The sequence below is a fragment of the Chiroxiphia lanceolata genome, chromosome 5, assembly GCF_009829145.1.
Source record: "Chiroxiphia lanceolata isolate bChiLan1 chromosome 5, bChiLan1.pri, whole genome shotgun sequence".
Taxonomy (NCBI): Eukaryota; Metazoa; Chordata; class Aves; order Passeriformes; family Pipridae; genus Chiroxiphia; species Chiroxiphia lanceolata.
In genome coordinates, this window is record NC_045641.1 from 59,019,009 (window position 1) to 59,031,740 (window position 12,732).

General features: G+C 38.3%; 1 long non-coding RNA gene across 1 annotated transcript; it reads left to right on the top strand.

Annotated features, from left to right (window-relative positions):
* Positions 1-921: 921 nt before the first annotated feature.
* LOC116787146 lies at positions 922-12,096 on the top strand. Its single transcript, XR_004357187.1, has 3 exons — positions 922-1,195; positions 8,954-9,028; positions 11,801-12,096. It is a non-coding gene; the product is annotated as an uncharacterized LOC116787146 (long non-coding RNA).
* The last annotated feature ends 636 nt before the right edge of the window (positions 12,097-12,732 follow it).

The following is a 12,732-nucleotide window of genomic DNA, read 5'->3' on the forward strand; positions in this document are numbered from 1 at the left end:
TGATGATTCAGCTTAGATTCATTTTTCAGTGTAAAGGCTCAGCATAGAGGCATCAAGAATGTCAACCACATACAGTTCAAACACAAAAGCTTGCAGGAGTGTAGCCAGGCTCATTGGGTTATCATTTCAGCTGTTAACATGGATGTTCTGGTTTTCATTCATCGTTGAAGAGGATGAGGGTATACAAAGTCACTCCATTTGAAGAATGGTCCAAAAATAATATTGATGCTTAGTGAATAGTCACCTCCATAATTAGTCCAGCTCTAATAAAATGCAGCCAGATCAGCGTTCTCATTTTTGACTGCTATTATAGTATCAGAAATATACTTTGCAAAATACTTGAGAATGAAAAAAAGTAAGAGGATATGTCAGGGTAGAACCATTACACTAGAAGTAATGATGATACTACACATAATAACACATAGCTTTGAAGGAATAAAGGTTTTGATGTAAAACCAATGACTTAGATTGAACTTGTCTGGAATCAATGGCTCTCCCTGAAAAATGTGGGCACAGCACATCACCACTGACCCCAAAGGCACCCCTGGTACCCAGAGGTGCTATTGCTTTTGGCAGTCTATTCCTCTATTTCAGTCTCCTCTCTATCCATTTTTTCTCTTTTTCCTGCTGCAGGTTCATCTTGCAAGTCAGAGCTGAAAGATCTACAGGGCATAAGTGATCTCTCACATCAGAGAAATGCCAGGCACAATAGACATGCCAAGACACTAGATCTAGTATATAACTTCATGGTATGCCACAGTTCAAGGTATGGAAGGGAGCTGGAGGGTTTTTTCACCTTTTCATTTGCTTGTTTGTTTACAGACAGGACATCCAGTGAAATGGGCAAAGACTGAGTTCATTTTTAGCACATTTCTACACAAAACCTGTTCTTACTGGAAAGTGATGGGATTTTGGGGCACATCACTAATGGCAGGCATTTCCTTCTACACAGACAGAGCTTTTGCTGACTACAACAATGCTCCAAGAGAAAGGAGAAAGCAGGGTCTGACAAAGGAGTAAAGAAAGATAAGAGGATTCATTTAATGCAGTAGAGCTGAGTTAAACCCGGATCAAAGCTTTGAAATGATACCATAAAGTTGGTGGGAGTCTGGTAGAACTGGCCCAAATGAGACTGCTAAATAATAAGTGACTCATGCTTATAATTCACCCTCTCTTTCATCTTTATGTGCTAAAGGTAAGTGAACCCTTATTCCATATTGCTACCCTCAGTGAAACTGTAAATAATTAAGTTTTGAGCTCCAGCTGTAATAATAAAAACTGACAAGAACCTGGCAGGTTTTCAGTATTTTCCCTAAAAATAGCAAGAAAAAACACCACTTTCAACTGCCATCACCTTCTTTATATACTAAACTACTCTGGAAAGAAATAATATCGTCAATTCTTATTTATTATTGCCTCATAGATACCAGCTAGACTGTGTCACCATAACCACCTCTCTTTTGCTGTAAAAGATCTATCAGTGAATCCAGTTAAAGAAAAACTCCCAGAAATATCTCTACATTCTGACCCATTAATTCATCCTTTTCCTGAGCTGGTCCTCTGATGCCATTTGAAACGAAACTGCTGAAAATATTCCAAAGACATTTGCTTCCCTAAAGATTGTTTGTTGCATACCACAGTGTTTTCCATCATCTGTATCCACTAAGCTGTGCACCATCTCTCTCTCTCTGTTCTGTCATTTGTCGTCCTCCCTGGAGATTAGCAAAGATAAGTTATTTAGGTTTTGATGACTCCACAGAGCTGCTTTCAAAGTGGCATTTTTTTCACAGTCATTTTTTCTGCTTGGAGAAAATATCTTTCCTTCTGGAACAAACTTCTGAAAAACATTCTACCTGATGTTTGCTTTTCCTTTTAATCTTTATCTCCAACTTTGTATACATTCAGGAAATAAAAGTGCCAGTTCTGAGACCTGAAGTGCTGTGATGCTTAGAAGGCATTTAAGGTCAGTCTAGTCAAAAGGTTACCCTTTTTTGGATTCAGAGCAAGTCCCCTATATTTGGCTACTTCTCCTGCAAACATTTGTACAAACTTTCTGAACGCTTTCTGAATCCAGAAAAAGACTCTATCAGCAACTGCTGCAGTTTGTCACTTGTAACTGCTCAGTGCTGTGTCTCCAGCTCCAGTCCTCCACTGTTAGTGCCCCAGTGAGGTAAGGTAGATTTTTGCAAAATGATACTTGTGTCCCAAATTTGTTGTGCTCTTGGATCATACCAGCCCTGTTTGAACACTCTTTCTGTTACTGAAATAAGTAAGCTAAAGGCACCAGATACCTGAAGAAATCTACCACCTGTAGCCCTCTCGGTTATCCGAAAGCATGTACAGCAGTGCAAGTGGTGTTCTGTGATCGTTGACCCTTAGATCATTGTCACATTAGTTGAGACATGCCTGGTAGAAAACTACTTGTTCATTTTTTCCTGCCTCCTCTTCTAGCCTTTCATGTATTGTGTGAGCAGGGGCTCTATCATGCCTTGCTCTTCTGCTGTTACTCAGCAGTCTGCCAGGCTCTGTTAGGATTCCTCAACAAATTCATTGCCAGCATTCACACTTTCTACTTCTTGATATGTCAGGAGATTGCCTTGTTGAAGTGATCATTAACCTGAACAGTTTATGAATACCACAGATGTAATCATTTCTATGCTTATTCACTTATTTGATATATTTTCAGGGTCTCAAGAATTGCTCCAGATGGTCATCAATTCCTGTTATGTAATCTAAAAAAATATTTTATTGTTCAACAGAAAACTCCCTAAACTCATTGTCTAAAAATCTCCTTTATGATGCTCAGATTATTTCATTCCTTTACGACCTCATAAATACTTGAAATACCACTTTAAAGTATACTTGAAATGGAGAAGCTCTTAGCTTTAAAAAAAGTCACAGTTATCACATTCCTTGCAAGAAATTGCACACTATGGTAACTAATTTGAATCTTGTGAAAAAAGTCAAAGTATGGGTGTCCACAGTAGCATAATTTTTTAATTATTATTTCTTTTTATTTCCTGGCATATCTGATAATAACCAATAGAAACCTGAGCAGTTTTCTGCATAGTTGCTATTAACAATACTGGATAGGAGTAAAAGCCATGCAGGTATCATGGTATCATGACAAGGGCCTTGTTATATGCCAGCATGCAGTTCAATACCTGGCTTCTAGTGGTGGTTAATGGTTTACTGATAAATTACTACAAAACAAAGAAAATATGGAGGAGAGAGTTTTCATAGCTATAGCAGCTGATATTTAAGAGTGGAACCTAAGTTAGCAGCCTCATCTTCAGCTCTGCAATGAATGAAGACAGGGAAGTTTTTTTACAGTCATTTGGCTTTTCAGACCTCTGAATTAGGCTCCTGAAATCTTTCTCTCTGCTCTCTCTTAGACTCCTAACTCAACCATTTTAGCTTGGAGCTGAGTGGAGCATGAACCCTCACCATGGCAAAAAGTGAACTGTGCCATTTAGTCTCTTTAACCCAGTTTATTCTTAGGGAGTTTTTTAATATCTCATCTTTGTCTCATCCCCCCTCCACAAAGTATTGTGCAACCTCATCTGGAGAAAATGACAGTCAAATAAGAATGTTATAAATACCTTGAAATGAGTGAAGTAAACAGCATGGCAATAAAGTTGACCAGGTAGCCCCCCTTGAGAGATGCTTTTTATTATGTTCAGCTGCAAGTGTCATTCTCCTAATGCTGCCCATTCATCTTGAGCTGGGTTACAAGTCAAACCTGCCTGCACTTGTGCTCTCTTGGGGTGGAGAGATCCAGCTGTGGCCAGCTCACGGCAAATAAAGTGTGTCATAAAAATACAGGGGTTCCCCCATAATTTTTTTGTCCTGACTCTTTGTTTTGTTGCTAGGAATAGATGATTGCAACCAGATAGTCCACAAATTAATTCCTTGGCATGTCAGTCAGCTAGGAATCGTTTATTTGAGATGTCATGGCAATATCAGAGGGATTTTGGGGTAGAGAGTAAAAGGTATGTACAGTCTAAGCAGCGTGTAGTGGTACTGTAATTGAGGGCAGATATGGAAGAATGGAGTTTCCCTACTAGTAAACTGAGCAGTGTAAATTTGCTGGTACTCCACTCATGTGGTAACATTCACTGGGAAAAGAAAAAGATGTATTTTCATGTTTTGTGAGGTAAGAGGGAACAAAGAAAAGAGAAAAATTCCAGCATGTTGCTGTAGATGATTATAGTAGTAATTTCTACAAAAGCAGTTGCTCAGTTTCTCACCCTGAGTCAAACTGAGGCAAAAGGTCAGTGAATACAGTGATGGCAGTTCAGTATCTATTTCAATAAGCAGCAAAGTGACTTTGCCCACTGCAATCTTTCGACATGAAGAAAGATTTTTTTGCACTTGATGAAACTAAATCATGTCCAACTCTAGAAAGGTCAACAAACGTTTCTGGTTAATATATTTCTGGAACTCAAATCAAGCCATCTAGTTAATCTGAAATCCCAAAGCAGATGCTTCTAAGCTCCACAATATTTACACATCTTCTAATCCTAGCACTACAGACCTGTTGTGCTTTACTATAGAAACAGCTTTCCTGCTTCTTGTTTTTCTGTTGTGTCATGAAAAATTCACTGCTAGAAAAGATCAAAATAGAATTTACATCTGTTTTTTCATATCCTAGTTCAATTATGATTTTCATTACCTTGAAAGTTAGCTTAAATGTTCCTTATTGCCCAAAAAATAAGTAAGTAAAAAAACAAACAATTTAACTACAAGGGAAAGGAAAGCTTCATTCTAGTATTTACCACAAAGTACTCTAAGTAACCATTTCCAAACTGCATAATGGTTACACTGAGTTAAAATTCTTCTGTTTGAACATTTCAGGTAGAAATGTCTTTTACCTCTTCTGTCTCTACCAAGGTTTATTTAGTGACCTACTGAGGCATCAGAGACTGCCACTGCCTAGCTTGAAGAGGAAAAGGACAGGATGCAGTGATCACATAAAGTGCACTCTGTGTCAGATAGAGGTTGAACTGAATGCTTATTTTGCCCCATTCCTCTCAAACAGAGCGACTTTAGAGAAATCTGAAAATCCACGGATATGAGTCTGGTACAAGCAGATGGATTTTCACATACTGCATGTATAGCTGCAGAGCTCACTGCTGCAAGAGAGGTTTGTGGTCTCAGCATTTAAACAAGACTGAACATATGGGCTCATAATCCATATGTAAAATGTGCATAGTACAAGTCTGCAAGGTGCAAAGGGAGATGGCATGCTGGTTCTTACTCACCTGTGACTGGATTTCAGATTAGGACAGTTTCTAAGCATAATGACTTACACAGGCATTTTTTTTCTCCTAGTAAGAGCTGTTCAACCTGCTGTTTGTTTAAGAGCTTCCAAAATAGCTGATAAGATTATTTGAAACACTAACGGACAGTTGCAGAGGGAGGATTAGAAACTCACTGGGCAGGTCCTGTCTATGTTCTTATGGTCCAACACTATTTGGCAATCACAAGGTGTGCTGAAATCAACCCTGACCATGCACATCTTTCAACCTTTGTTAGACCTTTAGATCTCCCAAAGACGGTGTTTTCTTGAAAAAAATGTACTGCCTCTCTGCACTCTTATGTGCTCCAGGGACCTTAGCTTAGCCCTACTATGAGAATGAGGCAGGAAGGCTTGGAGAAGATAACATATTGACTTTTGTACTTAAGGGTACTTACACTGACATAATTGCAATTATTAATACTGGTGAAAGGATGTGCCTAATCTATAATTTGAAGTAATGTTTGGCAACTTGAACAATATGAATCATGAATCATTCATTAAGTGAGTAATGCTTTTAATGAGTTATAATTAATTTTTAGATGTCCTCTGTTATTTTGTTTTGTATTTTAATGTCACCAGCATAACTTTTTTGTGTGTCATAATTACATTGAGGGTTATATGCTATTCCCATCAAATGCAAATATATTATTTGCTTTAGTCCAAACCTTTTTATACGTAGGGGAAGGACTTTGGGAATGGTGAAGTGTCTTAAAGGCAAAGCCAGTGGAATCTCCTTATTTGTATATGAAGTATCATTCCTGTGTTTTCAGGTCTGCAAGCCATGATGCTGAGACATCAGAGGCTGTAAGAGAAGTTAATGATAGATCTACCTGCTTGATGTTTCACATCCTCTTTGGATGTAAATAGGCAGAGCTACACTGAAGCTAGCAGATCCCTACCAGCTAAAAAAAATTTACACTGTGGCTTTGAGCAGGGCTCTATTCCCCAGTCAGCAATCCAGTCTACCTACTGCCCAGCCAGACACCAATACATTCACATTAGTTACAATACTTTTTGATTGCTTCATCAAAAAATCTGAGATTGTGTGCCCTCAGGACATGTGCCACCATTACATTGTGTCAGCCCCAAATGGAGGGGTTTAGGCAGAGCAGCCCATTTTTTCTGAGATATAAGTAGGGCATCTTTTTCTGCACTGACTTACGTTCCATTTTTCTTCCAGTATATCTGAACAAATAACTGAGGAAACCCTCTCTTCTATACAGTCCTGTAGCTTCCATTTTAGTTGTACGTGCTCTCTCTGTCTCTGGAGACAGTCATTCTCACACTTCATCACCAGAGGAATGAAGACAAAATGCCAGCTTCTTGAACGAGTACTAAGATGTCTTTAACTGCATAATAATTGATGTTTTTGTGGAGTTCCAGATCATTTAACGATATTGAACACTTCAGTGGTTTAATCCTTCCTCATACAATGTGTAGACAAATAATAGCTTGATAGACTTCATCATTCATGAAAGGCAGATAGAGTAGGCAAGCCAGCATGAAAATATTTTAATTATACTTTGTCAGAAGTATATCACAGGAGATAAGACTGCTCTTTCCTCACCAGTTTCATTTGGGGAATTTGTCCAAGTCTAAATTTATTTGCTATTAAAAATTGCACTTGGGTTCAAAGACTATATTTCCAGAAGGCAAGAAGAAAGAGAAACAAGATAAGAACAAGTAGAAGAATGAAAAGTGGCAGAACACTACAGAACTTTAGGCGGGCAATTTCTTGCTTGAGGCCAAGCTTGGGAAAAAACCCCACCTTCCTAGAACACAGGAAGTGGTATGGAGAAAAGGATAGGACAAATCTCATATTTCATTAACTTTTTGCTTTATGCAAATTTAATATGGGAAAATCCTATGCAGTCCCACTGGGCACATATCAGCGGGGTTAACTCACTGCAGAAAACCTTTCCCTTGGTAGATGTTCTCCAGGCATTTCTCCCCAGTTTCACAAACTGTATTTATAAAGTATAAGTATCTAAAAATGCAAATGAATGACATCTGGGGTTGATAAGGAATATAGAAAACTGGCTTTCTGATCAAATAAAAAGGTTATGTCAAATTTTTTTTATTTTTTTTTTTTGAGTTGAATGCAAGCTTACTAAAACCAGAGAGAGTTTTTTTCTACTATGTTTCAATAGTTTTGGGATTGAGTCCTTGTGAAACTGTGGAATGGTATATTGCAAAATAGGGTTGTTGATCATTATACTGCGCAGATAAACCAACATTTGATGAGGGTTGTTAAAATTATTTTGTCTCCAGTGCAAATGTAGTATTGCTTCTATGTGTGACTGCTCTTTTGTTACTAGTGGCTCATCTTCTGACAGCATGTCATAGTAGGAAAGATGTGAGAGAATCAACAATAAAAAAATAGGGTAAACCATTTAACAACTCTATTTTCTTTCTCATCAGCGTTTTCATAGAATCATAGACTACAGAGTCCTCATATTGCTGAGGTAGGTTTTATTATCTCTTCTCTGTAGTGACCAGTGACAGGACTCAAGGGAATGGCCTGAAATTGTGTCAGGGGAGGTTTAGGTTGGATATCAGAAAAAAGTTCTTCCCCCAGAGGGTGGGTGGGCACTGGAACAGGCTCCCCAGGGCAGTGGTCACAACACCAAGCCTGACAGAGTTCAAGAAGTGTTTGGATGATACTCTCAGGCACATGGTGTGACTCTTGGGGATAGTCCTTTGCAGGGCTAAGGGCTGGACTCGAGGATTCTTGTAGGTCCCTTCCAACAGCATATTCTGTGATTCTGTATTGAAGGACTAAAGATGAGGAGTAAAGTATTTACTTGGCCTTTGGTGCATGCTGAAAAAGGTCAAAAGTTTTTCTTTCACCTTGGTTGGCACAGAATGTCTCAGCAAGAACTAAAGAAGGGATTTCCAAAAAGTGTCTAGAATTTACTTTGTTCTGTTACCATTTGAAGTCAATAACAAAGTACTATTGACAATCATAGTGGTGGGGTCATAGCAGAACAGGGGATTGAAAGTCTTTCCATCCTACATATACTGTACTGGAAATGAGATGAAGCCACAGGTTTCCAGCAGTGCACCTCATTCAGCAGTAACAAGTCTTCTGTAATCAGCCAATTTCCAAATCATAGGCGTGTATCCTCTATGTAATTCATACAAGCACAACTTTTTTTTCTTTTTTTTTTATTTTTAAATAGTGCCAGGCTTTTAGTGTCAGTAAAATTCCCCTGCAGTGAGAAACTCCAATTTAATTAAATGTTGCATGAAACTATTTCTTTTCCCCTGCTGTACATTTGCTGCCTATTAATGCATCCTGTGTTATTCAACTCAAGGTAAACAAACATCTCTATTCAGATTTCTCAATGCAATTAATTTGTTTTTTTATAACTCTGTCATGATTGATGTAACTCGTTTCTTTGCCAAGAAAACTTTCCTAGCCTCTTCAATTCCTTCTTACACTGACAGATGTGTTCCCTCAAGGTATCTAGACCTTCAAATTTCTGTTTTTTCTTCCTTAAAGACAAGACAATTGAAAGTAAAGGCAGGAGGCCCGAAAACAGTGTGGTTTAAACGCTTCAGACTTCATTTTATTCACATCCACCCTCTTCAGTTTTATGTTTCTGATTAACTAGAGACCATTAACTATTTCTTTGTTTCTCTCCCTAGAAAGGTTGCTTTGATTTTCAAGCTGATGAATATACATTGACACATCTGAGACTGACCATTACGTTTATAACCTTGGTATGTAACATAATTATTTAAGAGTACTTTGGAACCTTACCTATTCTATCTCAGCTAACCTGACAACTTTCATCAGTTAATTTTGCCAACTCTATGTTTCCCTTTAGCCTGTTGACTTAATTAGACTGGTAGTAATTGCAGCTAGTTAAGAACAACTAATGCAGACAGCAGTCCATTTGTCTATTCGATCTTACACTGAGGTTTGACATTATATTATTTCTGTTGGCTCACTATGTCTTTGAGAAAGTTTTTTCCTTGAGAGTGTGGGCTCTGAGAAGAGCTGAAGTATGGAGGTGAAGAGTCTTTGCTTACACAGAACATAAACCAAGTCTTAGGACGTGAGGGTATTCAGGTACTTCAAAGCCTGCATGCTATAAAAATACACGTTGGTCTGAATAGCTTTTCAGTCACAGAAATGTGGAAAATTGAATTATCTCCCTGTAGGAAATATTAATAATTTGATTTCAACCCACACTGATGAAATTTTGACATCTCAACTATTTGCACATAAAAGAAAATGGAAAACAATTTTAATGTGGAAATATTGGACTGCAAAATGTTTACTTTTCTGATCAAAGAAAAGATTATTAATCTCAAAAGGCTGATGTATTTGGTATTCAAAAATTTCTGCAATACTTCTGAAAACTGGAAATATCAGTGTTGGGGTTTTTTTTAGATTGAAAAGAAGTTTTTTTGAAATGTTCTACTTGAAATATTTTATAACTACTGTTACAGGACAAACATCCTGTTTTGTTTCTGTGGTGGTTTTTATTTTTATTTTTTTTAATTTTTGTTTCTTTGATATTCTAGATTTTTAAGGAAAAAAATCAGTCAAAGCATTTTAGATATCTTCTCTCCTACTCTCTATTTTCTAGCAAAAAAAAAAATGAAAGAACCATCCTTGAGATGACTCTCTCTTGGTTCACTGAAGATACAGAGAACATTAATGTAAGAATATCCACGCAAATGCCCTTCCTGGAGAGTGTCAGAGAAGTGGTATTTTGAAGAGATGCATGTTTTAGAAAGACATCATATCTTTCTGCATGAACTCAGAAATTCACTTGTTTCCATCTAATAATCTTGGGCCAGAGATTACTGCTGACATGCTGGTTAACAGATTTCCTTAACTGTTTCTAGTTTTCACTTTCATTAAAATAGTTTTGATAAATTATGGTAGCCGACTCTTTATTTGCTATTGTTGTTAATTTAATGCTGGGAGAAATAGAGGATAAAATCTTGTTTCAGTGGGGAAATGGAGCCTAATACCCTGAAAATAGGAATAAAAATCTTAGTTTTGATTGCAGCTAAACATCTGTGCAACTGGAACATCTTTTTTTACAACAACCACAGAAAGATAAAGTTGATGAAACTAAACGTTCAAGTTACCTTGGCTTATTTGGATGAGAGAGTTCTGTGGCAAAATACACGCCATCTTTCAGATTTCATGGAGGCTCCATTTCATTTCTGCCACCACAGGCAAGTAGCTCATGGTGTGCTAACCCTCACTGCAGGCTTGGCTACCTGGGGCCGTGCAGCAAAGGTGAAAATGAATCAGTTAATTGTGTGAATTAAAGCGCATTAAAAGTCCTGCAGGTGTTCTCTTTCAAGTGTTAAGAGGCTGTATGTCACTGCAGTTTAATCTTGCTCTGATGAGGGCTTGTCCTCAGTGGAGTGTTAGCATAAGGTATAACTCCAGCATCGTTCCTGGCTGAACTGCTGCACGTACAGAGCAGTCTCTAAGCTGAATTAGGCGATGATTTAGAGACCTTTGCTGTGGTTCTGCGCCCATGCTGGTGGATGAACTCAAGTGCCTGTTGTCTTGCTTATCTGGGTGTGGAGGCTTGCTAACAGCTGGTATGCAGTCTGCCATACTGCAATGGAGCTGAATTAACTGGTTTGTCACAGGCCCAGGCTAAAGGTTGAGTAGTGCTTATTTTCAAACCAGCAAGGGGGAACACAGCCATTCGCTGTCAATTCCCGCACGGAGTGTGTCACTAGCCAGTCTTTCCCCACAGCTTCACTGTTCACAGCATGACCATATTTGACCAAGGGAGGCCAGCTCCAGAGGAATCAAGCTGCCTCTCAGGGTACATGCACATAACTGGAAGCAACTGAGTTCCTCTAAGCATCTGATGAGCTGTAACTAAATAGGACACGGAGATTTTATTGCTTTTAGTTGCACGTCTCCATCTTTCGTAACCGGAGCTAACCCTGCACTAGCAATGTTCCCTGAGAAACTACAATAATATATGGGCACGAGGACCTGAATGGGAAGGAGGGTGATTTATCACTCCCTCTTTCAGTCACGTGAGTTAGCTGGAATGTCTTTGTTGTCTTTTCTAGAGCCAAAGGAAAGAGAAGCCTCTGTGAAGTGGCTTTGAGCACATAAATTAGGCACTTCCTCAGAGTCTCTGCACGAGCCCATCTCTCCGCATTGATCCTAGAAGTCATTGGGAAGAATAGTCAGTAATTTTAGGCAATGTGCTTCCTTTGGGTTTTGTGACTACATGAAATGGAAAGTGGAATTTTGGAATACATTGCCACATATGTTTTATCTGCCAACAGACAATAGGTTTATCCCCTGTAAGTGGATGTCTGATGCCACCAAAGGCTATATATGTATGCTTTTACAGGTTTTGGTGTAACTGAGCTGACCTTTTGCATATGACAAAAATTTAATATTTTAATTAAACATTTTTTACCTTCCCCTCATTACTTTTTTTCTGCCTAAATTTGGCCTGTGCAAAACCCTGCATTTTTTTGTGTTCACAGGCAACTTTCCACTCATCCTGGAAGAGGCAGGTTTATGCTGATTGTTAACAGTGGAAACAAATGGCAACAAATGAAGTACAAGGATACTTGTACCACAGTGCTGCTCTCTAGCAGAGCCATCTGAGACAGTGGAAATGGATTTTTCCTTTTAGTGATAAAATACAAGGACATCAGATCAGGCAAACCAGATCAGAAGTGACTGAAGAATTTGGTCACAGAGTAAGCTGTAATTAGTACTTTGTTTTTCTTTACTCCAGCTGCAGGCTGCAGCTACTGTACTTTCAGATGTCACCAAACTGCACAGAAAAATAAAATCAAGAAAAAAATTTATAAATTAACATTGACCTTTCATTTACCTTTCATTCCTCTTGGTTTTCTTAACTTCTTATTGGAAGTGTTCATCTACCTTGCTTCTATCCCCCTTCACTGGTTGTGTAATTGGAAAAAGTCAGTACAACTGCACTTCTGTGGTTTGATTTTAGTTGCTCTTACTGACAACTTGGTAGGATATTGCTATATACTGCAGTTTTGAAATGTATACAAAACTGATATTTCACAAATATCAGTTTCAAAAGCTCTTCTGTAACAGCATGGGGGAGATGGGTTTAAATTCACACATTTTACAGCCAACCTAAGGGAACTGGTGAGGGTTGTGGTAACCCATAATGGGTTAGAGAAATTTTAACAACAACAGTTTACACAGTTCTCTGCTAAGCTCTACCCAAGCAACCTCTGACTTTATGTTTCAAAACATATTCAATGCTTGATTCCTACTCATTGTCTCTCATATTCTTTTTCTAGAAATATGGACCCGTTTTCAAACAAACTCGACTTCCCAGTGAAAACTGGGTGAAATATAAGGTTCCATTTTGATTTTTGGAGATAGCTGACTGATACATTCTGAATGAAAGTACTGATAAATAGAAATGATC